Source organism: Symsagittifera roscoffensis, chromosome 1, assembly GCF_963678635.1.
Source record: "Symsagittifera roscoffensis chromosome 1, txSymRosc1.1, whole genome shotgun sequence".
Classification (NCBI taxonomy): domain Eukaryota; kingdom Metazoa; phylum Xenacoelomorpha; order Acoela; family Convolutidae; genus Symsagittifera; species Symsagittifera roscoffensis.
Window position 1 is genome coordinate 30,676,569 of NC_087062.1, and position 22,235 is coordinate 30,698,803.

General features: G+C 34.4%; 1 protein-coding gene and 38 non-coding genes across 42 annotated transcripts in view; 38 read left to right on the forward strand and 1 right to left on the reverse strand.

The window, feature by feature from the left end:
* LOC134842621 (2-Hydroxyacid oxidase 1-like) overlaps positions 1-22,235 on the reverse strand; it is a gene marked incomplete at its 3' end in the record, with an annotated part of 199,554 nt that overhangs the window by 87,495 nt on the left and 89,824 nt on the right.
* Trnam-cau (transfer RNA methionine (anticodon CAU)) lies at positions 3,131-3,203 on the forward strand. The gene has a single exon. It is a non-coding gene; the product is annotated as a tRNA-Met (tRNA).
* Trnam-cau (transfer RNA methionine (anticodon CAU)) lies at positions 3,525-3,597 on the forward strand. The gene has a single exon. It is a non-coding gene; the product is annotated as a tRNA-Met (tRNA).
* Positions 3,921-3,993, forward strand: Trnam-cau (transfer RNA methionine (anticodon CAU)). Its single transcript has one exon. It is a non-coding gene; the product is annotated as a tRNA-Met (tRNA).
* Positions 4,317-4,389, forward strand: Trnam-cau (transfer RNA methionine (anticodon CAU)). The gene has a single exon. It is a non-coding gene; the product is annotated as a tRNA-Met (tRNA).
* Trnam-cau (transfer RNA methionine (anticodon CAU)) lies at positions 4,713-4,785 on the forward strand. The gene has a single exon. It is a non-coding gene; the product is annotated as a tRNA-Met (tRNA).
* Positions 5,109-5,181, forward strand: Trnam-cau (transfer RNA methionine (anticodon CAU)). The gene has a single exon. It is a non-coding gene; the product is annotated as a tRNA-Met (tRNA).
* Trnam-cau (transfer RNA methionine (anticodon CAU)) lies at positions 5,496-5,568 on the forward strand. Its single transcript has one exon. It is a non-coding gene; the product is annotated as a tRNA-Met (tRNA).
* On the forward strand, positions 5,890-5,962 carry Trnam-cau (transfer RNA methionine (anticodon CAU)). The gene has a single exon. It is a non-coding gene; the product is annotated as a tRNA-Met (tRNA).
* On the forward strand, positions 6,671-6,743 carry Trnam-cau (transfer RNA methionine (anticodon CAU)). Its single transcript has one exon. It is a non-coding gene; the product is annotated as a tRNA-Met (tRNA).
* Trnam-cau (transfer RNA methionine (anticodon CAU)) lies at positions 7,064-7,136 on the forward strand. Its single transcript has one exon. It is a non-coding gene; the product is annotated as a tRNA-Met (tRNA).
* Positions 7,830-7,902, forward strand: Trnam-cau (transfer RNA methionine (anticodon CAU)). Its single transcript has one exon. It is a non-coding gene; the product is annotated as a tRNA-Met (tRNA).
* Trnam-cau (transfer RNA methionine (anticodon CAU)) lies at positions 8,222-8,294 on the forward strand. The gene has a single exon. It is a non-coding gene; the product is annotated as a tRNA-Met (tRNA).
* Positions 8,616-8,688, forward strand: Trnam-cau (transfer RNA methionine (anticodon CAU)). Its single transcript has one exon. It is a non-coding gene; the product is annotated as a tRNA-Met (tRNA).
* Positions 10,181-10,253, forward strand: Trnam-cau (transfer RNA methionine (anticodon CAU)). The gene has a single exon. It is a non-coding gene; the product is annotated as a tRNA-Met (tRNA).
* Positions 10,576-10,648, forward strand: Trnam-cau (transfer RNA methionine (anticodon CAU)). Its single transcript has one exon. It is a non-coding gene; the product is annotated as a tRNA-Met (tRNA).
* On the forward strand, positions 10,970-11,042 carry Trnam-cau (transfer RNA methionine (anticodon CAU)). Its single transcript has one exon. It is a non-coding gene; the product is annotated as a tRNA-Met (tRNA).
* Trnam-cau (transfer RNA methionine (anticodon CAU)) lies at positions 11,366-11,438 on the forward strand. Its single transcript has one exon. It is a non-coding gene; the product is annotated as a tRNA-Met (tRNA).
* On the forward strand, positions 11,760-11,832 carry Trnam-cau (transfer RNA methionine (anticodon CAU)). The gene has a single exon. It is a non-coding gene; the product is annotated as a tRNA-Met (tRNA).
* Positions 12,953-13,025, forward strand: Trnam-cau (transfer RNA methionine (anticodon CAU)). Its single transcript has one exon. It is a non-coding gene; the product is annotated as a tRNA-Met (tRNA).
* Trnam-cau (transfer RNA methionine (anticodon CAU)) lies at positions 13,348-13,420 on the forward strand. The gene has a single exon. It is a non-coding gene; the product is annotated as a tRNA-Met (tRNA).
* Positions 13,741-13,813, forward strand: Trnai-aau (transfer RNA isoleucine (anticodon AAU)). The gene has a single exon. It is a non-coding gene; the product is annotated as a tRNA-Ile (tRNA).
* Trnam-cau (transfer RNA methionine (anticodon CAU)) lies at positions 14,461-14,533 on the forward strand. Its single transcript has one exon. It is a non-coding gene; the product is annotated as a tRNA-Met (tRNA).
* On the forward strand, positions 14,857-14,929 carry Trnam-cau (transfer RNA methionine (anticodon CAU)). The gene has a single exon. It is a non-coding gene; the product is annotated as a tRNA-Met (tRNA).
* Positions 15,251-15,323, forward strand: Trnai-aau (transfer RNA isoleucine (anticodon AAU)). The gene has a single exon. It is a non-coding gene; the product is annotated as a tRNA-Ile (tRNA).
* Positions 15,849-15,921, forward strand: Trnam-cau (transfer RNA methionine (anticodon CAU)). The gene has a single exon. It is a non-coding gene; the product is annotated as a tRNA-Met (tRNA).
* Trnam-cau (transfer RNA methionine (anticodon CAU)) lies at positions 16,243-16,315 on the forward strand. Its single transcript has one exon. It is a non-coding gene; the product is annotated as a tRNA-Met (tRNA).
* Trnam-cau (transfer RNA methionine (anticodon CAU)) lies at positions 16,643-16,715 on the forward strand. The gene has a single exon. It is a non-coding gene; the product is annotated as a tRNA-Met (tRNA).
* Positions 17,034-17,106, forward strand: Trnam-cau (transfer RNA methionine (anticodon CAU)). Its single transcript has one exon. It is a non-coding gene; the product is annotated as a tRNA-Met (tRNA).
* On the forward strand, positions 17,427-17,499 carry Trnam-cau (transfer RNA methionine (anticodon CAU)). The gene has a single exon. It is a non-coding gene; the product is annotated as a tRNA-Met (tRNA).
* Positions 17,821-17,893, forward strand: Trnam-cau (transfer RNA methionine (anticodon CAU)). The gene has a single exon. It is a non-coding gene; the product is annotated as a tRNA-Met (tRNA).
* Positions 18,215-18,287, forward strand: Trnam-cau (transfer RNA methionine (anticodon CAU)). The gene has a single exon. It is a non-coding gene; the product is annotated as a tRNA-Met (tRNA).
* Trnam-cau (transfer RNA methionine (anticodon CAU)) lies at positions 19,004-19,076 on the forward strand. The gene has a single exon. It is a non-coding gene; the product is annotated as a tRNA-Met (tRNA).
* On the forward strand, positions 19,395-19,467 carry Trnam-cau (transfer RNA methionine (anticodon CAU)). The gene has a single exon. It is a non-coding gene; the product is annotated as a tRNA-Met (tRNA).
* On the forward strand, positions 20,572-20,644 carry Trnam-cau (transfer RNA methionine (anticodon CAU)). The gene has a single exon. It is a non-coding gene; the product is annotated as a tRNA-Met (tRNA).
* Positions 20,964-21,036, forward strand: Trnam-cau (transfer RNA methionine (anticodon CAU)). The gene has a single exon. It is a non-coding gene; the product is annotated as a tRNA-Met (tRNA).
* On the forward strand, positions 21,359-21,431 carry Trnam-cau (transfer RNA methionine (anticodon CAU)). Its single transcript has one exon. It is a non-coding gene; the product is annotated as a tRNA-Met (tRNA).
* On the forward strand, positions 21,752-21,824 carry Trnat-cgu (transfer RNA threonine (anticodon CGU)). The gene has a single exon. It is a non-coding gene; the product is annotated as a tRNA-Thr (tRNA).
* Positions 22,145-22,217, forward strand: Trnam-cau (transfer RNA methionine (anticodon CAU)). Its single transcript has one exon. It is a non-coding gene; the product is annotated as a tRNA-Met (tRNA).

Sequence of the window (22,235 nt, forward strand, 5' to 3'; positions counted from 1 at the left end):
AAGTATTGGAAAAAATACAAACAAAAACTATTATCAACTGAAGCGTTTAGAACCGAAAAAAAGTTGTTAGTTTAATAATAAATCAATTCTTTAAAATTATCAGGTTATCGATCAATCTCGCTAAAAGAGGGCGTAGAAACGCAAAAACGGCACCGCGTAAGTCTCATTTTCTTAGGATTGTGAGTTCGAGCCTCAGAGGTTACAGTTCAAGAAAAACGTTTTACTTTGTTTTTTTAACGAATTATGAAATATCAAAAAACGATCAAAAAAAAACACGCAAACTTTATAATCAACTAACGCATTCAGGACCAAATTGATTGTTGTTAGTTCAATTGGAAAACAACCCAATAAAAATATCACATTTTAAAGCAGTCGCGCAAAATAAGGTTGACAAATGCAAGAGATGTTCACATGAAAACAGTTCATTTGACTTAATTTTTTAGTTTGGGAAAAAAAATAAATTTTTGTGCGATCACCGAAAGGACAGGAACAGACACCAAAAAGAGTCAAAGAGCTAACAGACAAGGAACGCGAACATGGCGCAGTCGGCAGCAAGAAGGTCTCATAATCTTAAAGTCATGAGTTCGAGCCTCAATGGTCGCAGTTCAAGAAGAATAATTTAACTTGCTTTATATCCAACTATAAAATTTTACAAAAAAAGAGAAGTTACAAACAAAAAGTATAACCAAATGAAGCTTTTAGAACCGAAATAAATGTTGTTAGTTTAATAATAAATCATTTCTTTAAAATTATCGGTTTGTCGAGCAAACGCGCTGAAAGAGGGCTTGTAGACGCAAAACGGCAGCGCGTTAGTCTCACAATCTAAAGGGCGTGAGTTCGCGCCTCACAGGTCGCAAATCAAGAAAAACTTTTTCTTTTGCTTTTTAATCGAATTATGAAATCTCAAAAATCAAGAAAAAAATAACAAGCAAAATTTATAATCAACTAACGCGTTCAGATCCAAATTGGTTGTTGTTAGTTCAATCAAAAATCAACCCCTCAAAATATCAGATTTTCCCGCAGTCGCCCAAAAAGAGGGTGACAAATGCAAGAGATGTTGAAATGGAAACAGTTCATTTTAGTGTTTTTTAATTTTGGGAAGAGAACTAAATTTTTGTGCGATCACCGAAATACTGGGAACAGACACAAAAAAGAGTCGAAGAATAAACAGGTAACCAACCCGACCATGGCGCGGTCAGCAGCGCGTAAGTCTTATTATCTAAAGGTCGTGAGTTCGAGTCTCACTGGACGCAGTTCAAAAAGAACATTTTTTTCCCTTCATTTCCAACTATGAAAATCTAAAAATATTGGAAAAAATACAAACAAAAACTATTATCAACTGGAGCGTTTAGAACCGAAAAAATGTTGTTAGTTTAATAATAAATCAATTCTTTAAAATTATCAGTTTAACGAGCAAACTCGCTAAAAGGGGGCGTAGAAACGCAAAAACGGCAGCGCGTAAATCTCATTATCTTAAGATCGTGAGTTCGAGCCTCAGCGGTTACAGTTCAAGACAAACGTTTTCCTTTGCTTTTTCAACGAATTATGAAATATCAAAAAACGATCAAAAATTGACACGCAATTTTTATAATCAACTAACGCATTCAGAACCAAATTGATTGTTATTAGTTCAATTAGAAAACAACCCAATAAAAATATCAGATTTTACAGCAGTCGCGCAAAAAGAGGTTGACAAATGCAAGAGATGTTCACATGAAAACAGTTCATTTGAGTTTATTTTTTAGTATTGGGAAAAAACTAAATTTTTGTGCGATCACCGAAAAGATAGGAACAGACACAAAAAGGAACAAAGAACTAACATACAAGGAACGCGAACATGGCGCAGTCGGCAGCGCGAAAGTCTCATAATCTTAAAGTCGTGAGTCCGAGCCTCAATGGTCGCAGTTCATGAAGAATAATTTTACTTGCTTTATATCCAAATATAAAATTTTACAAAAAAAAAGAAAAATTACAAACAAAAAGTATAACCAAGCTTTTAGAACCGATATAAATGTTGTTAGTTTAATAATGAATCATTTCTCTAAAATTATCGGTTTGTCGATCAAACGCGCTGAAAGAGGGCTTAAAGACGCAAAACGGCAGCGCGTAAGTCTCACAATCCTAAGGCCGTGAGTTCGCGCCTCACAGGTCGCAAATCGAGAAAAACTTTTTCCTTTGCTTTTTAATCGAATTATGAAACATCAAAAATCAAGAAAAAAATTACAAGCAAAATTTATAATCAAATAACGCGTTCAGTACCAAAATGGTTGTTGTTAGTTCAATCAAAAATCAACCCCTCAATAATATCAGATTTTCCCGCAGTCGCCCAAAAAGAGGGTGACAAAAGCAAGAGATGTTGAAATGGAAACAGTTCATTTGAGTGTTTTTTAATTTTGGGAAGAGAACTAAATTTTTGTGCGATCAACGAAAGGATAGGAACAGACACGAAAAAGGTCAAAGAACTAACATACAAGGAACGCGAACATGGCGCAGTCGGCAGCGCGAAAGTCTCATAATCTTAAAGTCGTGAGTTCGAGCCTCAATTGTCGCAGTTCAAGAAGAATAATTTTACTTGCTTTATATCCAAATATAAAATTTTACAAAAAAAAAGAAAAATTACAAACAAAAAGTATAAACAACTGAAGCTTTTAGAACCGATATAAATGTTGTTAGTTTAATAAGGAATCGTTTCTTTAAAATTATCGGTTTGTCGAGCAAACGCGCTAGAAGAGGGCTTAATAACGCAAAACGGCAGCGCGTAAGTCTCATAATCATAAGGCCGTGAGTTCGCGCCTAACAGGTTGCAAATCAAGAAAAACTTTTTCCTTTGCTTTTTTTAATCGAATTATGAAATATCAAAAACCAAGAAAAAAAACAAGCAAAATTTATCATCAACCAACGCGTTCAGAACCAAATTGGTTGTTGTTAGTTCAATTAAAAATCAACCCATTAAAAATATCAAATTTTTCCGCAATCGCGCAAAAAGAGGGTGACAAATGCAAGAGATGTTCACATGAAAACAGTTCATTTGAAAGTTTTTAACTTTGGAAAGAAAACTAAATTTTTGTGTGATCACCGAAATAATGGTAACAGACACAGAAAACAGTCGAAGAACCAACAACCTTCGCACGCGACCATGGCGCAGTCGGCAGCGCGTAAGTCTCATAACCTTAAGGTCGTGAGTTCGAGCCTCACTGGTAGCAGCTCAAGAAGAATAATTTTACCTGTTTTATATCCAACAATACAATTTTACAAGAAAAAAGAAAAACTACAAACAAAAAGTATAACCAACTAAAGCTTTTAGAACCGAAATAAATGTTGTTAGTTTAATAAAATCAATCCATAAAAAATATCAGATTGTACCGCAGTCGCGCAAAAAGAGGGTGACAAATGCAAGAGATGTTCACATGAAAACTGTTCATTTTAGTGTTTTTAGTTTTGGAAAGAAAACTAAATTTTTGTGTGATAACCGAAATAATGGTAACAGACACACAAAATAGTAGAAGAACCAACAATCAACTCACGCGACCATGGCGCAGTCGGCAGCGCGTAAGTCTCATAATCTTAAGGTCGCGAGTTCGAGCGTCACTGGTCGCAGTTCAAGAAGAAAAATGTTTTATTGCTTTATAACCAACTATACAATTTTATAAAAAAAAAAGAAAAATTACAAACAAAAAGTATAACCAACTAAAGCTTTTAGAACCGAAATAAATGTTGTTAGTTTAATAAAATCAATCTATAAAAAATATCAGATTGTACCGCAGTCGCGCAAAAAGAGGGTGACAAATGCAAGAGATGTTCACATGAAAACTGTTCATTTTAGTGTTTTTAGTTTTGGAAAGAAAACTAAATTTTTGTGTGATAACCGAAATAATGGTAACAGACACACAAAATAGTAGAAGAACCAACAATCAACTCACGCGACCATGGCGCAGTCGGCAGCGCGTAAGTCTCATAATCTTAAGGTCGCGAGTTCGAGCGTCACTGGTCGCAGTTCAAGAAGAAAAATGTTTTATTGCTTTATAACCAACTATACAATTTTATAAAAAAAAAAGAAAAATTACAAACAAAAAGTATAACCAACTAAAGCTTTTAGAACCGAAATAAATGTTGTTAGTTTAATAAAATCAATCTATAAAAAATATCAGATTGTACCGCAGTCGTGCAAAAACAGGGTGACAAATGCAAGAGATGTTCACATGAAAACAGTTCATTTGAGTGTTTTTAGTTTTGGAAAGAAAACAAAATTTTTGTGTGATCACCGAAATAATGGTAACAGACACACAAAATAGTAGAAGAACCAACAATCAACTCACGCGACCATGGCGCAGTCGGCAGCGCGTAAGTCTCATAATCTTAAGGTCGCGAGTTCGAGCGTCACTGGTCGCAGTTCAAGAAGAAAAATGTTTTATTGCTTTATAACCAACTATACAATTTTATAAAAAAAAAAGAAAAATTACAAACAAAAAGTATAACCAACTAAAGCTTTTAGAACCGAAATAAATGTTGTTAGTTTAATAAAATCAATCTATAAAAAATATCAGATTGTACCGCAGTCGTGCAAAAACAGGGTGACAAATGCAAGAGATGTTCACATGAAAACAGTTCATTTGAGTGTTTTTAGTTTTGGAAAGAAAACAAAATTTTTGTGTGATCACCGAAATAATGGTAACAGACACACAAAAGAGAAGAAGAAACAACAACCAACGCACGCGACCATGGCGCAGTCGGCAGCGCGTAAGTCTCATAATCTTAAGGTCGCGAGTTCGAGCGTCACTGGTCGCAGTTCAAGAAGAAAAATGTTTTATTGCTTTATAACCAACTATACAATTTTATAAAAAAAAAAGAAAAATTACAAACAAAAAGTATAACCAACTAAAGCTTTTAGAACCGAAATAAATGTTGTTAGTTTAATAAAATCAATCTATAAAAAATATCAGATTGTACCGCAGTCGCGCAAAAAGAGGGTGCCAAATGCAAGAGATGTTCACATGAAAACAGTTCTTTTGAGTGTTTTTAGTTTTGGAAAGAAAACAAAATTTTTGTGTGATCACCGAAATAATGGTAACAGACACACAAAAGTGTCGAAGAACAATCAGACAATGCATGCGACCATGGCGCAGTCCGCAGCGCGTAAGTCTCATAATCTTAAGGTCGTGAGTTCGAGCCTCACTGGTCGCAGTTAAAGAAGAATAATTTTACTTGCTTTATATCCAACTATACAATTTTACAAAAAAAAAATTACTAACAAAAAGTATAACCAACTGAAGCTTTTAGAACCGAAATATATGTTGTTAGTTTATTAAAATCAATCTATAAAAAATATCAGAATGTACCTCAGTGGCGCAAAAGAGGGTGTCAAATGAAAGAGATGTTCACATGAAACCAGTTCATTTGAGTGTTTTTAGTTATGGAAAGAAAACAAAATTTTTGTGTGATCACCGAAATAATGGTAACAGACACAAAAAGTGTCGAAGAACCAACATAGAACGCATGCGACCATGGCGCAATCGGCAGCGCGTAAGTCTCATAATCTAAAGGTCGTGAGTTCGAGCCTCACTGTTCGCAGTTCAAGAAGAAAAATTTTAGTTGCTTTATATCCAACTATACAATTTTATTTAAAAAAAGAAAAATTACAAACAAAAAGTATAACCAACTAAAGCTTTTAGAACCGAAATAAATGTTGTTAGTTAAATAAAATCAATCTATAAAAAATATCAGAGTGCACCGCAGTCGCGCAAAAAGAGGGTGCCAAATGCAAGAGATGTTCACATGAAAACAGTTAATTTGAGTGTTTTTAGTTTTGGAAAGAAAACATAATTTTTGTGTGATCAACGAAAAAATAGTAACAGACACACAAAAGTGTCGAAGAACCAACAGACAACGCATGCGACCATGGAGCAGTCGGCAGCGCGTAAATCTCATAATCTTAAGGTCGTGAGTTCGAGCCTCACTGGTCGCAGTTCCAGAAGAAAAAGTTTACTTGCTTTATATCCAACTATACAATATTATAAAAAAAAAAGAAAAACTACAAACAAAAAGTATAACCAGCTAAAGCTTTTAGAACCAAAATAAATGTTGTTAGTTTAATAAAATCAATCCACAAAAAATATCAGATTGTACCGCAGTCGCGCAAAAAGAGGGTGCCAAATGCAAGAGATGATCACATGAAAACAGTTCATTTGAGTGGTTTTAGTTTTGGAAAAAAAACAAACTTTTTGTGTGATCACCTAAATAATGGTAACAGACACACAAAAGTGTCGAAGAACCAACAGACAACGCATGCGACCATGGAGCAGTCGGCAGCGCGTAAATCTCATAATCTTAAGGTCGTGAGTTCGAGCCTCCCTGGTCGCAGTTCAAGAAGAATAAATTTACTTGATTTATATCCAACTATACAATTTTACAAAAAAAAATTACTAACAAAAAGTATAACCAACTGAAGCTTTTAGAACCGAAATAAATTTTGTTAGTTTATTAAAATCAATCTATAAAAAATATCAGAATGTACCTCAGTGGCGCAAAAGAGGGTGACAAATGCAAGAGATGTTCACATGAAACCAGTTCATTTGAGTGTTTTTAGTTTTGGAAAGAAAACAAATTTTTGTGTGATCACCGAAATAATGGTAACAGACACAAAAAAGGGTCGAAGAACCAACAGACAACGCATGCGAACATGGCGCAGTCAGCAGCGCGTAAGTCTCATAATCTTAAGGTCGTGAGTTCGAGCCTCACTGGTCGCAGTTGAAGAAAAAAAATTTTACTTGCTTTATATCCAACTATACAATTTTATTTAAAAAAAGAAAAATTACAAACAAAAAGTATAACCAACTAAAGCTTTTAGAACCGAAATAAATGTTGTTAGTTTAATAAAATCAATCTATAAAAATATCAGAGTGCACCGGAGTCGCGCAAAAAGAGGGTGACAAATGCAAGAGATGTTCACATGAAAACAGTTCATTTGAGTGTTTTTAGTTTTGGAAAGAAAACAAAAATTTTGCGTGATCACCGAAATAATGGTAACAGACACACAAAAGTGTCGAAGAACCAACATACAACGCATGCGACCATGGAGCAGCCGGCAGCGCGTAAGTCTCATAATCTTAAGGTCGTGAGTTCAAGCCTCACTGGTCGCAGTTCAAGAAGAAAAGTTTACTTGCTTTAAATCCAACTATACAATATTATAAAAAAAAGCAAAACTACAAACAAAAAGTATAACCAACTAAAGCTTTTAGAACGAAAATAAATGTTGTTAGTTTAATAAAATCAATCACAAAAAATATCAGATTGTACCGCAGTCGCGCAAAAAGAGGGTGCCAAATGCAAGAGATGTTCACATGAAAACAGTTAATTTGAGTGTTTTTAGTTTTGGAAAGAAAACATAATTTTTGTGTGATCAACGAAAAAATAGTAACAGACACACAAAAGTGTCTAAGAACCAACAGACAACGCATGCAACCATGGCGCAGCCGGCAGCGCGTAAGTCTCATAATCTTAAGGTAGCGAGTTCGAGCCTCACAGGTTGAAGTTCAAGAAAAATTTTTCCTTTGCTTTTTCAACAAATTATGAAATATCAAAAAACAAGAAAAAATAACAAGCAAAATTTATCATCAACCAACGCGTTCAGAACCAAATTGGTTGTTGTTAGTTCAATTGAAAATCAACCCATTAAAAATATCAGATTTTTCCGCAGTCGATGCAAGAGATCTTCACATGAAAACAGTTCATTTTAGTGTTTTTATCTTCGGAAAGAAAACTAAATTTTTGTGTGATAACCGAAATAATGGTAACAGACACACAAGAGGTAGAAGAACCAACATCCAACGCACGCGACCATGGCGCAGTCGGGAGCGCGTAAGTCTCATAATCTTAAGGTCGTGAGATCGAGCCTCACTGGTCGCAGTTCATGAAGAATAATTTTACTTGCTTTATATCCAAATATACAATTTTATTAAAAAAGAAAAAATTCAAACAAAAAGTATAATCAACTAAAGCTTTTAGAGCCGAAACAAATGTTGTTAGTTTAATAAAATCAATCTATAGAAAATATCCGAGTGCACCGCAGTCGCGCAAAAAGAGGGTGACAAATGCAAGAGATGTTCACATGAAAACAGTTCATTTGAGTGTTTTTAGTTTTGGAGAGAAAACAAAAATTTTGCGTGATCACCGAAATAATGGTAACAGACACACAAAAGTGTCGAAGAACCAACAGACAACGCATGCGACCATGGAGCAGTCGGCAGCGCGTAAGACTCATAATCTTAAGGTCGTGAGTTCGAGCCTCACTGGTCGCAGTTCAAGAAGAAAAAGTTTTCTTGCTTTATATCCAACTATACAATATTATAATAAAAGAGAAAAACTACAAACAAAAAGTATAACCAACTAAAGCTTTTAGAACCAAAATAAATGTTGTTAGTTTAATAAAATCAATCCACAAAAAATATCAGATTGTACCGCAGTCGCGCAAAAAGAGGGTGCCAAATGCAAGAGATGATCACATGAAAACAGTTCATTTGAGTGTTTTTAGTTTTGGAAAGAAAACAAAAATTTTGCGTGATCACCGAAATAATGGTAACAGACACACAAAAGTGTCGAAGAACCAACAGACAACGCATGCGACCATCGAGCAGTCGGCAGCGCGTAAGACTCATAATCTTAAGGTCGTGAGTTCGAGCCTCACTGGTCGCAGTTCAAGAAGAAAAAGTTTTCTTGCTTTATATCCAACTATACAAAATTATAAAAAAAGAGAAAAATTACAAACAAAAAGTATAACCAACTAAAGCTTTTAGAACCGAAATAAATGTTGTTAGTTTAATAAAATCAATCTATAAAAAATATCAGATTGTACCGCAGTCGTGCAAAAACAGGGTGACAAATGCAAGAGATGTTCACATGAAAACAGTTCATTTGAGTGTTTTTAGTTTAGGAAAGAAAACAAAATTTTTGTGTGATCACCCAAATAATGGTAACAGACACACAAAAGTGTCGAAGAACCAACAGACAACGCAAGCGGCCATGGCGCAGTCGGCAGCGCGTAAGTCTCATAATCTTAAGTTCGTGAGTTTGAGCCTCACGGATCGCAGTTCAAGAAGAATAATTTTACTTGCTTTATATCCAACTTTACATTACAAACAAAAAGTATAACCAACTAAAGCTTTTAGAACCGAAATAAATTTTGTTAGGTTAATAAAATCAATCTATAAAAAATATCAGATTGTACCGCAGTCGCGCAAAAAGCGGGTGGTGACAAATGCAAGAGATGGTCACATGAAAACAGTTCATTTGAGTGTTTTTAGTTTTGGAAAGAAAACAAAATTTTTGTGTGATCACCGAAATAATGGTAACAGACACAGAAAAGAGTAGAAGAACCGACAACCAACGCACGCGACCATGGCGCAGTCGGCAGCTCGTAAGTCTCATAATCTTAAGGTCGTGAGTGCGAGCCTCACTGTTCGCAGTTCAAGAAGAAAAATTTTACTTGCTTTATATCCAACTATACAATTTTATATAAAAAAAAGAGAAATTACAAACAAAAAGTATAACCAACTAAAGCTTTTAGAACCGAAATAAATGTACTTAGTTCAATAAAATCAATCTATAAAAAATATAAGATTGTACCGCAGTCGCGCAAAAAGAGGGTGAGCAATGCAAGAGATGTTCACATGAAAACAGTTCATTTGAGTGTTTTTAGTTTTGCAAGGAGAACAAAATTTTTGTGTGATCACCGAAACAATGGTAACAGACACTCAAAAGTGTCGAAGAACTAACAGACAACGCATGCGACCATGGCGCAGTCGGCAGCGCGTAAGTCTCATAATCTTAAGGTAGTGAGTTCGAGCCTCACAAGTTTTAGTTCAAGAAAAAAAAATTTTTTCTTTTGCTTTTTCAACGAATTAAGAAATATAAAAAAAACAAGAAAAAACCAACAAGCAAAATTTATCATCAACCAACGCGTTCAGAACCAAATCGGTTGTTGTTAGTTCAATTAAAAATCATCCCATTAAAAATATCAGATTTTTCCGCAGTCGCGCAAAAAAAGGGTGACAAATGCAAGAGATGTTCACATGAAAACAGTTCATTTTAGTGTTTTTAGTTTCGGAAAGAAAACTAAATTTTGTGTGATAACCGAAATAATGGTAATAGACACAGAAAAGAGTCGAAGAGCTAACATACAACGCACGCGACCATGGCGCAGTCGGCAGCGCGTAAGTCTCATAATCTTAAGGTCGTGAGTTCGAGCCTCACTGGTCGCAGTTCAAGAAGAATAATTTTATTTGCTTTATATCCAACTTTAAAAATTTAGAAAAAAAAGAGAAAAAATTACAAACAAAAAGTATAACCAAATGAAGCTTTTAGAACCGAAATAATTGTTGTTAGTTTATTAAAATCAACCTATAAAAAATATCAGATTTTTCCGCAGTCGCGCAAAAAGAGGGTGACAAATGCAAGAGATGTTCACATGAAAACAGTTCATTTTAGTGTTTTTAGTTTCGGAAAGAAAACTAAATTTTGTGTGATAACCGAATTAATGGTAACAGACACAAAAAAGAGTCGAAAAACTAACAGACAACGCACGCGACCATGGCGCAGTCGGCAGCGCGTAAGTCTCATAATCTTAAGGTCGTGAGTTCGAGCCTCACTGGTCGCAGTTCAAGAAGAATAATTTTATTTGCTTTATATCCAACTATAAAAATTTAGAAAAATAAGAGAAAAATTACAAACAAAAAGTATAACCAACTGAAGCTTTTAGAACCGAAATTAATGTACTTAGTTCAATAAAATCAATCTATAAAAAATATAAGATTGTACCGCAGTCGCGCAAAAAGAGGGTGAGCAATGCAAGAGATGTTCACATGAAAACAGTTCATTTGAGTGTTTTTAGTTTCGGAAAGAAAACTAAATTTTGTGTGATAACCGAAATAATGGTAATAGACACACAAAAGAGTCGAAGAGCTAACATACAACGCACGCGACCATGGCGCAGTCGGCAGCGCGTAAGTCTCATAATCTTAAGGTCGTGAGTTCGAGCCTCACTGGTCGCAGTTCAAGAAGAATAATTTTATTTGCTTTATATCCAACTTTAAAAATTTAGAAAAAAAAAGAGAAAAAATTACAAACAAAAAGTATAACCAACTGAAGCTTTTAGAACCGAAATAATTGTTGTTAGTTTATTAAAATCAACGTATAAAAAATATCAGATTTTTCCGCAGTCGCGCAAAAAGAGGGTGACAAATGCAAGAGATGTTCACATGAAAACAGTTCATTTTAGTGTTTTTAGTTTCGGAAAGAAAACTAAATTTTGTGTGATAACCGAAATAATGGTAACAGACACAAAAAAGAGTCGAAAAACTAACAGACAACGCACGCGACCATGGCGCAGTCGGCAGCGCGTAAGTCTCATAATCTTAAGGTCGTGAGTTCGAGCCTCACTGGTCGCAGTTCAAGAAGAATAATTTTATTTGCTTTATATCCAACTATAAAAATTTAGAAAAAAAAGAGAAAAATTACAAACAAAAAGTATAACCAACTGAAGCTTTTAGAACCGAAATAAATGTACTTAGTTCAATAAAATCAATCTATAAAAAATATAAGATTGTACCGCAGTCGCGCAAAAAGAGGGTGAGCAATGCAAGAGATGTTCATATGAAAACAGTTCATTTGAGTGTTTTTAGTTTCGGAAAGAAAACTAAATTTTGTGTGATAACCAAAATAATGGTAACAGACACAGAAAAGAGTCGAAGAACTAACATACAACGCACGCGACCATGGCGCAGTCGGCAGCGCTTAAGCCTCATAATCTTAAGGTCGTGAGTTCGAGCCTCACTGGTCGCAGTTCAAGAAGAATAATTTCATTTGCTTTATATCCAACTATAAAAATTTAGAAAAAAAAGAGAAAAATTACAAACAAAAAGTATAACCAACTGAAGCTTTTAGAACCGAAATAAATGTACTTAGTTCAATAAAATCAATCTATAAAAAATATAAGATTGTACCGCAGTCGCGCAAAAAGAGGGTGAGCAATGCAAGAGATGTTCACATGAAAACAGTTCATTTGAGTGTTTTTAGTTTTGGAAGGAGAACAAAATTTTTGGGTGATCACCGAAACAATGGTAACAGACACTCAAAAGTGTCGAAGAACCAACAGACAACGCATGCGACCATGGCGCAGTCGGCAGCGCGTAAGTCTCATAATCTTAAGGTAGTGAGTTCGAGCTTCACAAGTTTTAGTTCAAGAGAAAAAATTTTTTCCTTTGCTTTTTCAACGAATTATGAAATATAAAACAACAAGAAAAAACCAACAAGCAAAATTTATCATCAACCAACGCGTTCAGAACCAAATCGGTTGTTGTTAGTTCAATTAAAAATCAACCCATTAAAAATATCAGATTTTTCCGCAGTCGCGCAAAAAGAGGGTGACAAATGCAAGAGATGTTCACATGAAAACAGTTAATTTTAGTGTTTTTAGTTTCGGAAAGAAAACTAAATTTTGTGTGATAACTGAAATAATGGTAACAGACACAGAAAAGAGTCGAAGAACTAACAGACAACGCACGCGACCATGGCGCAGTCGGCAGCGCGTAAGTCTCATTATCTTAAGGTCGTGAGTTCGAGCTTCACAAGTTTTAGTTCAAGAGAAAAAATTTTTTCCTTTGCTTTTTCAACGAATTATGAAATATAAAACAACAAGAAAAAACCAACAAGCAAAATTTATCATCAACCAACGCGTTCAGAACCAAATCGGTTGTTGTTAGTTCAATTAAAAATCAACCCATTAAAAATATCAGATTTTTCCGCAGTCGCGCAAAAAGAGGGTGACAAATGCAAGAGATGTTCACATGAAAACAGTTAATTTTAGTGTTTTTAGTTTCGGAAAGAAAACTAAATTTTGTGTGATAACCGAAATAATGGTAACAGACACAGAAAAGAGTCGAAGAACTAACAGACAACGCACGCGACCATGGCGCAGTCGGCAGCGCGTAAGTCTCATTATCTTAAGGTCGTGAGTTCGAGCCTCACTGGTCGCAGTTCAAGAAGAATAATTTTATTTGCTTTATATCCATCTATAAAAACTTAGAAAAAAAAGAGAAAAATTACAAACAAAAAGTATAACCAACTGAAGCTTTTAGAACCGAAATAATTGTTGTTAGTTTATTAAAAACAATCTATAAAAAATATCAGATTGCACAGCAGTCGCGCAAAAAGAAGGTCACAAATGCAAGAGATGTTCACTTGAAAACAGTTTATTTGAGCGTTTTTACTTTTGGAAAGAAAACAAAATTTTTGTGTGATCACCGAAATAATGGTAACAGACAAATAAAAGAGTCGAAGAACCTACAAACAACGCGCGCAACCATGGCGCAGACGACAGCGCGTAAGTCTCATAATCTTAAGGTCGTGAGTTCGAGCCTCACTGGTCGCAGTTCAAGAAGAATACTTTTATTTGCTGTATATCCAACTAAAAAAATTTAGAAAAAAAAGAGAAAAATTACAAACAAAAGTATAACCAACTGAAGCTTTAGAACCGAAATAAATGTTGTTAGTTTATTAAAATTAATCTATAAAAAATATCAGATTGTACCGCAATCGCGCAAAAAAAAGGTCACAAATGCAAGAGATGTTCACTTGAAAACAGTTCATTTGAGCGTTTTTAGTTTTGGAAAGAAAACAAAATTTTTGTGTGATGACCGAAATAATGGTAACAGACAAATAAAAGAGTAGAAGAACCAACTATCAACGCACGCGACCATGGCGCAGTCGGCAGCGCGTAAGTCTAATAATCTTAATGTCGTGAGTTCGTACCTCACTGGTCGCAGTTCAAGAAAAAAATTTTTTTTTTTGCTTTTAATTGAATCATGAAATATCGAAAAACAAGAAAAATTACAACTATAAAAATTTAAATAAAAAACACCGATTACAAACAAAAGTATAACCAACTGAAGCTTTAGAACCGAAACAAATGTTATTAGTTTATTAAAATTAATCTATAAAAAATATCAGATTGTACCGCAAAACTTATAATCAACTAACGCATTCAGAACCAAATTGATATTGTTAGTTCATTAAATTCAATCTAGAAAAAATATCAGATTGTAAGTCTCGTAATCTTAAGGTAGTGAGTTCGAGCCTCACAGGTTGTAGTTCATGAAAAACTTTTTCCTTTGCTTTTTCAACGAATTATGAAATATAAAAAACAAGAAAAAACCAACAAGCAAAATTTATCATCAACCAACGCGTTCAGAACCAAATCGGTTGTTGTTAGTTCAATTGAAAATCAACCCATTAAAAATATCAGATTTTTCCGCAGTCGCGCAAAAAGAGGGTGACAAATGCAAGAGATGTTCACATGGAAACAGTTCATTTTAGTGTTTTTAGTTTCGGAAAGAAAACTAAATTTTGTGTGATAACCGAAATAATGGTAACAGACACAGAAAAGAGTCGAAGAACTAACAGACAACGCACGCGACCATGGCGCAGTCGGCAGCGCGTAAGTCTCATAATCTTAAGGTCGTGAGTTCGAGCCTCACTGGTCGCAGTTCAAGAAGAATACTTTTATTTGCTTTATATCCAACTATAAAAATTTAGAAAAAAAAAGAGAAAAATTACAAACAAAAAGTATAACCAACTGAAGCTTTTAGAACCGAAATAATTGTTGTTAGTTTATTAAAATCAATCTATAAAAAATATCAGATTGCACAGCAGTCGCGCAAAAAGAAGGTCACAAATGCAAGAGATGTTCACTTGAAAACAGTTCATTTGAGCGTTTTTACTTTTGGAAAGAAAACAAAATTTTTGTGTGATCACCGAAATAATGGTAACAGACAAATAAAAGAGTCGAAGAACCTACGAACAAGGCACGCAACCATGGCGCAGACGGCAGCGCGTAAGTCTCATAATCTTATGGTCGTGAGTTCGAGCCTCACTGGTCGCAGTTCAAGAAGAATAATTTTATTTGCTGTATATCCAACTATAAAAATTTAGAAAAAAAAAGAGAAAAATTACAAACAAAAGTATAACCAACTGAAGCTTTAGAACCGAAACAAATGTTGTTAGTTTATTAAAATTAATCTATAAAAAATATCAGATTGTACCGCAGTCGCGCAAAAAGAAGGTCACAAATGCAAGAGATCTTCACTTGAAAACAGTTCATTTGAGGGTTTTTAGTTTTGGAAAGAAAACAAAATTTTCGTGTGATCACCGAAATAATGGTAACAGACAAATAAAAGAGTAGAAGAACCAACAATCAACACACGCGACCATGGCGCAGTCGGCAGCGCGTAAGTCTAATAATCTTAAGGTCGTGAGTTCGTACCTCACCGGTCGCAGTTCAAGAAAAAATTTTTTTTTGCTTTTAATTGAATCATGAAATATCGAAAAACAAGAAAAAAAAACACGCAAAACTTATAATCAACTAACGCATTCAGAACCAAATTGATGTTGTTAGTTCATTAAAATCAGTCTAGAAAAAATATCAGATTGTAAGTCTCATAATCTTAAGGTAGTGAGTTCGAGCCTCACAGGTTGTAGTTCATGAAAAACTTTTTCCTTTGCTTTTTCAACGAATTATGAAATATCAAAAAACAATAAAAAAATGACACGCAAAATTTATCATCAACCAACGCGTTCAAAACCAAATTGGTTGTTGTTAGTTCAATTAAAAATCAACCCATTGAAAATATCAGATTTTTCCGCAGTCGCGCAAAAACAGGGTGACAAATGCAAGAGATCTTCACATGAAAACAGTTCATTTTGGTGTTTTTAGTTTTGGAAAGAAAACTAAATTTTTGTGTGAAAACCGAAATAATGGAAACAGACACAGAAAAGAGTAGAAGAAACAACAATTAACGCACGCGACCATGGCGCAGTCGGCAGCGCGTAAGTCTCATAATCTTAAGGTCGTGAGTTCGAGCCTCACTGGTCGCAATTCAAGAAGAACAATTTTACTTGCTTTATATCCAATTATACAATTTTATTTAAAAAAAGAGAAATTACAAACAAAAACTATAAACAACTAAAGCTTTTAAAACCAAAATAATTGTAGTTAGTTTAATAAAATCAATCTATAAAAAATATCAGATTGTACCGCAGTCGCGCAAAAAGAGGGTGACAAATGCAAGAGATGTTCACATGAAAACAGTTCATTTGAGTGTTTTTAGTTTTGGAAAGAAAACAAAATTTTTGTGTGATCACCGAATTAAAGTTAACAGACACACAAAAGTGTCGAAGAACCAACAGACACCGCAAGCAACCATGGCGCAGTCGGCAGCGCGTAAGTCTCATAATCTTCAGGTCGTGAGTTCGAGCCTCACTGGTCGCAGTTCAAGAAAAAAATTTTCCTTTGCTTTTAATCGAATCATGAAATCTGGAAAAAAAAACAAAAAAAGAAAAAACACGCAAAACTTATAATCAACTAACGCGTTCAGAACCAAATTGGTTGTTGTTAGTTCAATTAAAAATCAACCCATTAAAAATATCAGATTTTCCGCAGTCGCACAAAAAGAGGGTGACAAATGCAAGAGATCTTCACATGAAAACAGTTCATTTTAGTGTTTTTAGTTTTGGAAAAAAAACTATATTTTTGTGTGATAACCGAAATAATGGTAACAGACACACAAAAGAGTAGAAGAACCAACAACCAACGCACGCGACCATGGCGCAATCGGCAGCGCGTAAGTCTCATAATCTTAAGGTCGTGAGTTCGAGCCTCACTGGTCGCAGTTCAAGAAAAAAAAGTTTACTTGCTTTATATCCAAGTATACAATTTTATATAAAAAAAGAAAAATTACAAACAAAAAGTATAACCTAAAGCTTTTAGAACCGAAATAAATGTTGTTAGTTTAATAAAATCAATCTATAAAAAATATCAGATTGTACCGCAGTCGCGCAAAAAGAGGGTGACAAATGCAAGAGACGTTCACATGAAAACAGTTCATTTGAGTGTTTATAGTTTTGGAAAGAAAACTAAATTTTTGTGTGATCACCGAAATAAAGTTAACAGACACAAAAAAATGTCGAAGAACCAACAGAAAACGCAAGCGACCATGGCGCAGTCGGCAGCGCGTTAGTCTCATATTCTTAAGGTCGTGAGTTTGAGCCTCACTGGTGGCAGTTCAAGAAAAATAACTTTACTTGCTTTATATGCAACTTTACAATTTTACAAAAAAAAAAGAGAAATTACAAACAAAAAGTATAACCAACTAAAGCTTTTAGAACCGAAATAAATGTAGTTAGTTTAAAAAAATCAATCTATAAAAAATATCAGATTGTACCGCAGTCGCGCAAAAAGAGTGATAAATGCAAGAGATGTTCACATGAAAACAGTTAATTTGAGTGTTTTTAGTTTTGGAAAGAAAACAAAATTTTTGTGTGATCACCGAAATAATGGTAACAGACACAGAAAAGAGTAGAAGAACCAACAACCAACGCACGCGACCATGGCGCAGTCGGCAGCTCGTAACTCTCATAATCTTAAGGTCGTGAGTTCAAGCCTCACTGGTCGCAATTCAAGAAGAAAAATTTTACTGGCTTTATATCCAACTAAACAATTTTCTAAAAAAAAGAGAAAGTACAAACAAAAAGTATAACCAACTAAAGCTTTTAGAACCGAAATAAATGTAGTTAGTTTAATAAAATCAACCTATAAAAAAATCAAATTGTACCGCAGTCGCGCAAAAAGAGGGTGACAAATGCAAGAGATGTTCACAAAAAAAAACAGTTCATTTGAGTGTTTTTAGTTTTGGAAAGAAAACTAAATTTTTGTGTTATCACCGAAATAGTGTTAACAGACACACAAAAGAGTAGAAGAACCAACAACCAACGCACGCGACCATGGCGCAGTCGGCAGCTCGTAACTCTCATAATCTTAAGGTCGTGAGTTCAAGCCTCACTGGTCGCAATTCAAGAAGAAAAATTTTACTTGCTTTATATCCAACTATACAATTTTATATAAAAAAAGAAAAAATACAAACAAAAAGTAGAACCAACTGAAGCTTTTAGAACCGAAATAAATGTTGTTAGTTTAATAAAATCAATCTATAAAAAATATCAGATTGTACCGCAATCGCGCAAAAGGAGGGTGACAAACGCAAGAGATTTTCACATGAAAACAGTTCATTTGAGTGTTTTTAGTTTTGGAAAGAAAGCTAAATTTTAGTGTAATATACGAAATAATGGTAACAGACACACAAAAAAGTAGAAGAACCAACTACCAACGCATGCGACCATGGCGCAGTCGGCAGCGCGTAAGTCTCATAATCTTAAGGTCGTGAGTTCGAGCCTCACTGGTCGCAGTTCAAGAAGAAAAATTTTACTTGCTTTATATCCAACTATACAATTATATATAAAATAAAGAAAAATTACAAACAAAAAGTATAACCAACTAAAGCTTTTAGAACCGAAATAAATGTTATTAGTTTAATAAAATTAATCTATAAAAAATATCAGATTGTACCGCAGTCTCGCAAAAAGAGGGTGACAAATGCAAGAGATGTTCACATGAAAACAGTTCATTTGAGTGTTTTTAGTTTTGGAAAGAAAACTAAATTTTTGTGTTATCACCGAAATAGTGTTAACAGACACACAAAAGTGTCGAAGAACGAACACACAACGCAAGCGACCATGGCGCAGTCGGCAGTGCGTAAGTCTCATATTCTTAAGGTCGTGATTTTGAGCCTCACTGGTGGCAGTTCAATAAAAATAACTTTAATTGCTTTATATCCAACTTAACAATTTTACAAAAAAAAAGAAAAATTACAAACAAAAAGTATAACCAACTAAAGCTTTTAGAACCGAAATAAATGTTATTAGTTTAATAAAATTAATCTATAACAAATATCAGATTGTACCGCAGTCTCGCAAAAAGAGGGTGACAAATGCAAGAGATGTTCACATGAAAACAGTTCATTTGATTGTTTTTAGTTTTGGAAAGAAAACAAAATTTTTGTGTGATCACCGAAATAATGGTAACAGACACAAAAAAGAGTAGAAGAACCAACAACCAACGCACGCGACCTTGGCGCAGTCGGCAGCGCGTAAGTCTCATAATCTTAAGGTCGAGAGTTCGAGCCTCACTGGTCGCATTTCAAGAAGAAAAATTTTACTTGCTTTATATCCAACTAAACACTTTTCTAAAAAAAAAGAGAAATTACAAACAAAAAGTATAACCAACTAAAGCTTTTAGAACCGAAATAAATCTAGTTAGTTTAATAAAATCAATCTATAAAAAAATTAGATTGTACCGCAGTCGCGCAAAAAGAGTGACAAATGCAAGAGATGTTCACATGAAAACAGTTCATTTGAGTGTTTTTAGTTTTGGAAAGAAAACAAAATTTTTGTGTGATCACCGAAATAATGGTAACAGACACAGAAAAGAGTAGAAGAACCAACAACCAACGTACGCGACCATGGCGCAGTCGGCAGCGCGTAAGTCTCATAATCTTACGGTCGAGAGTTCGAGCCTCACTGGTCGCAGTTCAAGAAGAAAAATTTTACTTGCTTTATATCCAACTAAACAATTTTCTAAAAAAAAGAGAAATTACAAACAAAAAGTATAACCAACTAAAGCGTTTAGAACCGAAATAAATGTAGTTAGTTTAATAAAATCAATCTATAAAAAATATCAGATTGTACCGCAGTCGCGCAAAAAGAGGGTGACAAATGCAAGAGATATTCACATGAAAACAGTTCATTTGAGTGTTTTTAGTTTTGGAAACAAAACAAAATTTTTGTGTGATCACCCAAATAATGGTAACAGACACACAAAAATGTCGAAGAACCAACAGACAACGCACGCGACCATGGCGTAGTCGGCAGCACATAAGTCTCATAAGCTTAAGGTCGAGAGTTCGAGCCTACCTGGTCGCAGTTCAAGAAGAAAAATTTTACTTGCTTTATATCCAACTTTACAATTTTACAAAAAAAAAGAAAAATTACGAACCAAAAAGTAAAACCAACTAAAGCTTTTAGAACCGAAATAAATGTAGTTAGTTTAATAAAATCAATCTATAAAAAAATCAAATTGTACCGCAGTCGCGCAAAAAGAGTGACAAACGCAAGAGATGTTCACATGAAAACAGTTCATTTGAGTGTTTTTAGTTTTGGAAAGAAAACAAAATTTTTGTGTGATCACCGAAATAATGGTAACAGACACAGAAAAGAGTAGAAGAACCAACAACCATCGCACGCGACCATGGCGTAGTCGGCAGCGCATAAGTCTCATAATCTTAAGGTCGAGAGTTCGAGCCTAACTGGTCGCAGTTCAAGAAGAAAATCTTTACTTGCTTTATATCCAATTAAACAATTTCCTAAAAAAAAGAGAAATTACAAATAAAAAGTATAACCAACTAAAGCTTTTAGAACCGAAATAAATGTAGTTAGTTTATTAAAATCAATCTATAAAAAAATCAGATTGTACCGCAGTCGCGCAAAAAGAGGGTGACAAATGTAAGAGATGTTCACAAGAAAACAGTTTATTTGAGTGTTTTTAGTTTTGGAAACAAAACAAAATTTTTGCGTGATCACCGAAAAAATGGTAACAGACACAGAAAAGTGTCGAAGAACCATCAGTCAACGCAAGCGACCATGGCGCAGTCGGCAGCGCGTAAGTCTCATAATCTTAAGGTCGTGAGTTCGAGCCTCACTGGTCGCAGATCAAGAAGAAAAATTTTACTTGCTTTATATCCAACTAAACAATTTTATTAAAAAAAAGAGAAATTACAAACAAAAAGTATAACCAACTAAAGCTTTTAGAACCGAAATAAATGTAGTTAGTTTAATAAAATCAATCTATAAAAAATCAGATTGTACCGCAGTCGCGCAAAAAGAGGGTGACAAATGTAAGAGATGTTCACAAGAAAACAGTTCATTTGAGTGTTTTTAGTTTTGGAAACAAAACAAAATTTTTGTGTGATCACCGAAAAAATGGTAACAGACACACAAAAGTGTCGAAGAACCAGCAGACAACGCAAGCGACCATGGCGCAGTCGGCAGCGCGTAAGTAGCATAATCTTAAGGTCGTGAGTTCGAGCCTCATTGGTCGCAGTTCAAGAAGAATAATTTTACTTGCTTTATATCCAACTTTACAATTTTACAAAAAAAAAAGAAAAATTACGAACAAAACGTATAACCAACTAAAGCTTTTAGAACCGAAATGAATTTTGTTAGGTTAATAAAATCAATCTATAAAAAATATCAGATTGTACCGCAGTCGCGCAAAAAGAGGGTGACAAATGCAAGAGATGTTCAGATGAAAACAGTTCATTTGAGTGTTTTTAGTTTTAGAAAGAAAATAAAATTTTTGTGTGATCACCGAAATAATGGTAACAGACACAGAAAAAAGTAGAACAACCAACAACCAATGCACGCGACCATGGCGCAGTCAGCAGCGCGTCAGACTCATAATCTTAAGGTCGTGAGTTTGAGCCTCACTGGTCGCAGATCAAGAAGAAAAATTTTACTTGCTTTATATCCAACTAAACAATTTTATTTAAAAAAAAGAGAAATTACAAACAAGAAGTATAACCAACTAAATCTTTTAGAACGGAAATAAATGTAGTTAGTTTAATAAAATCAATCTATAAAAAATATCAGATTGTACCGCAGTCTCGCAAAAAGAGGGTGACAAATGCAAGAGATTTTCACATGAAAACAGTTCATTTGAGTGTTTTTAGTTTTGGAAAGAAAACTAAATTTTAGTGTGATAACCGAAATAATGGGAACAGACACAAAACGGTAGAAGAACCAACAACCAACGCACGCGACCATGGCGCAGTCGACAGCGCGTAAGTCTCGTAATCGTAAGGTCGTGAGTTTGAGCCTCACTGGTCGCAGTTCAAGAAGAAAAATTTTACTTGCTTTATATCCAACTATACAATTTTACAAAAAAAAGAAAAATTACAAACAAAAAGTATAACCAACTAAAGCTTTTAGAACCGAAATAAATGTTGTTAGTTTAATAAAATCAACCTATAAAAAATATCAGATTGTACCGCAGTCGCACAAAAAGAGGGTGACAAATGCAAGAGATGTTCAGATGAAAACAGTTCATTTGAGTGTTTTTAGTTTTGGAAAGAAAAAAATTTTTTTGTGTGATCACCGAAATAATGGTAACGGACACAAAAAAGTGTCGAAGAACCAACAGACAACGCAAGCGACCATGGCGCAGTCGGCAGCGCGTAAGTCTCATAATCTTAAGGTCGTGAGTTCGAGACTCACTGCTCGCAGTTCAAGAAGAATAATTT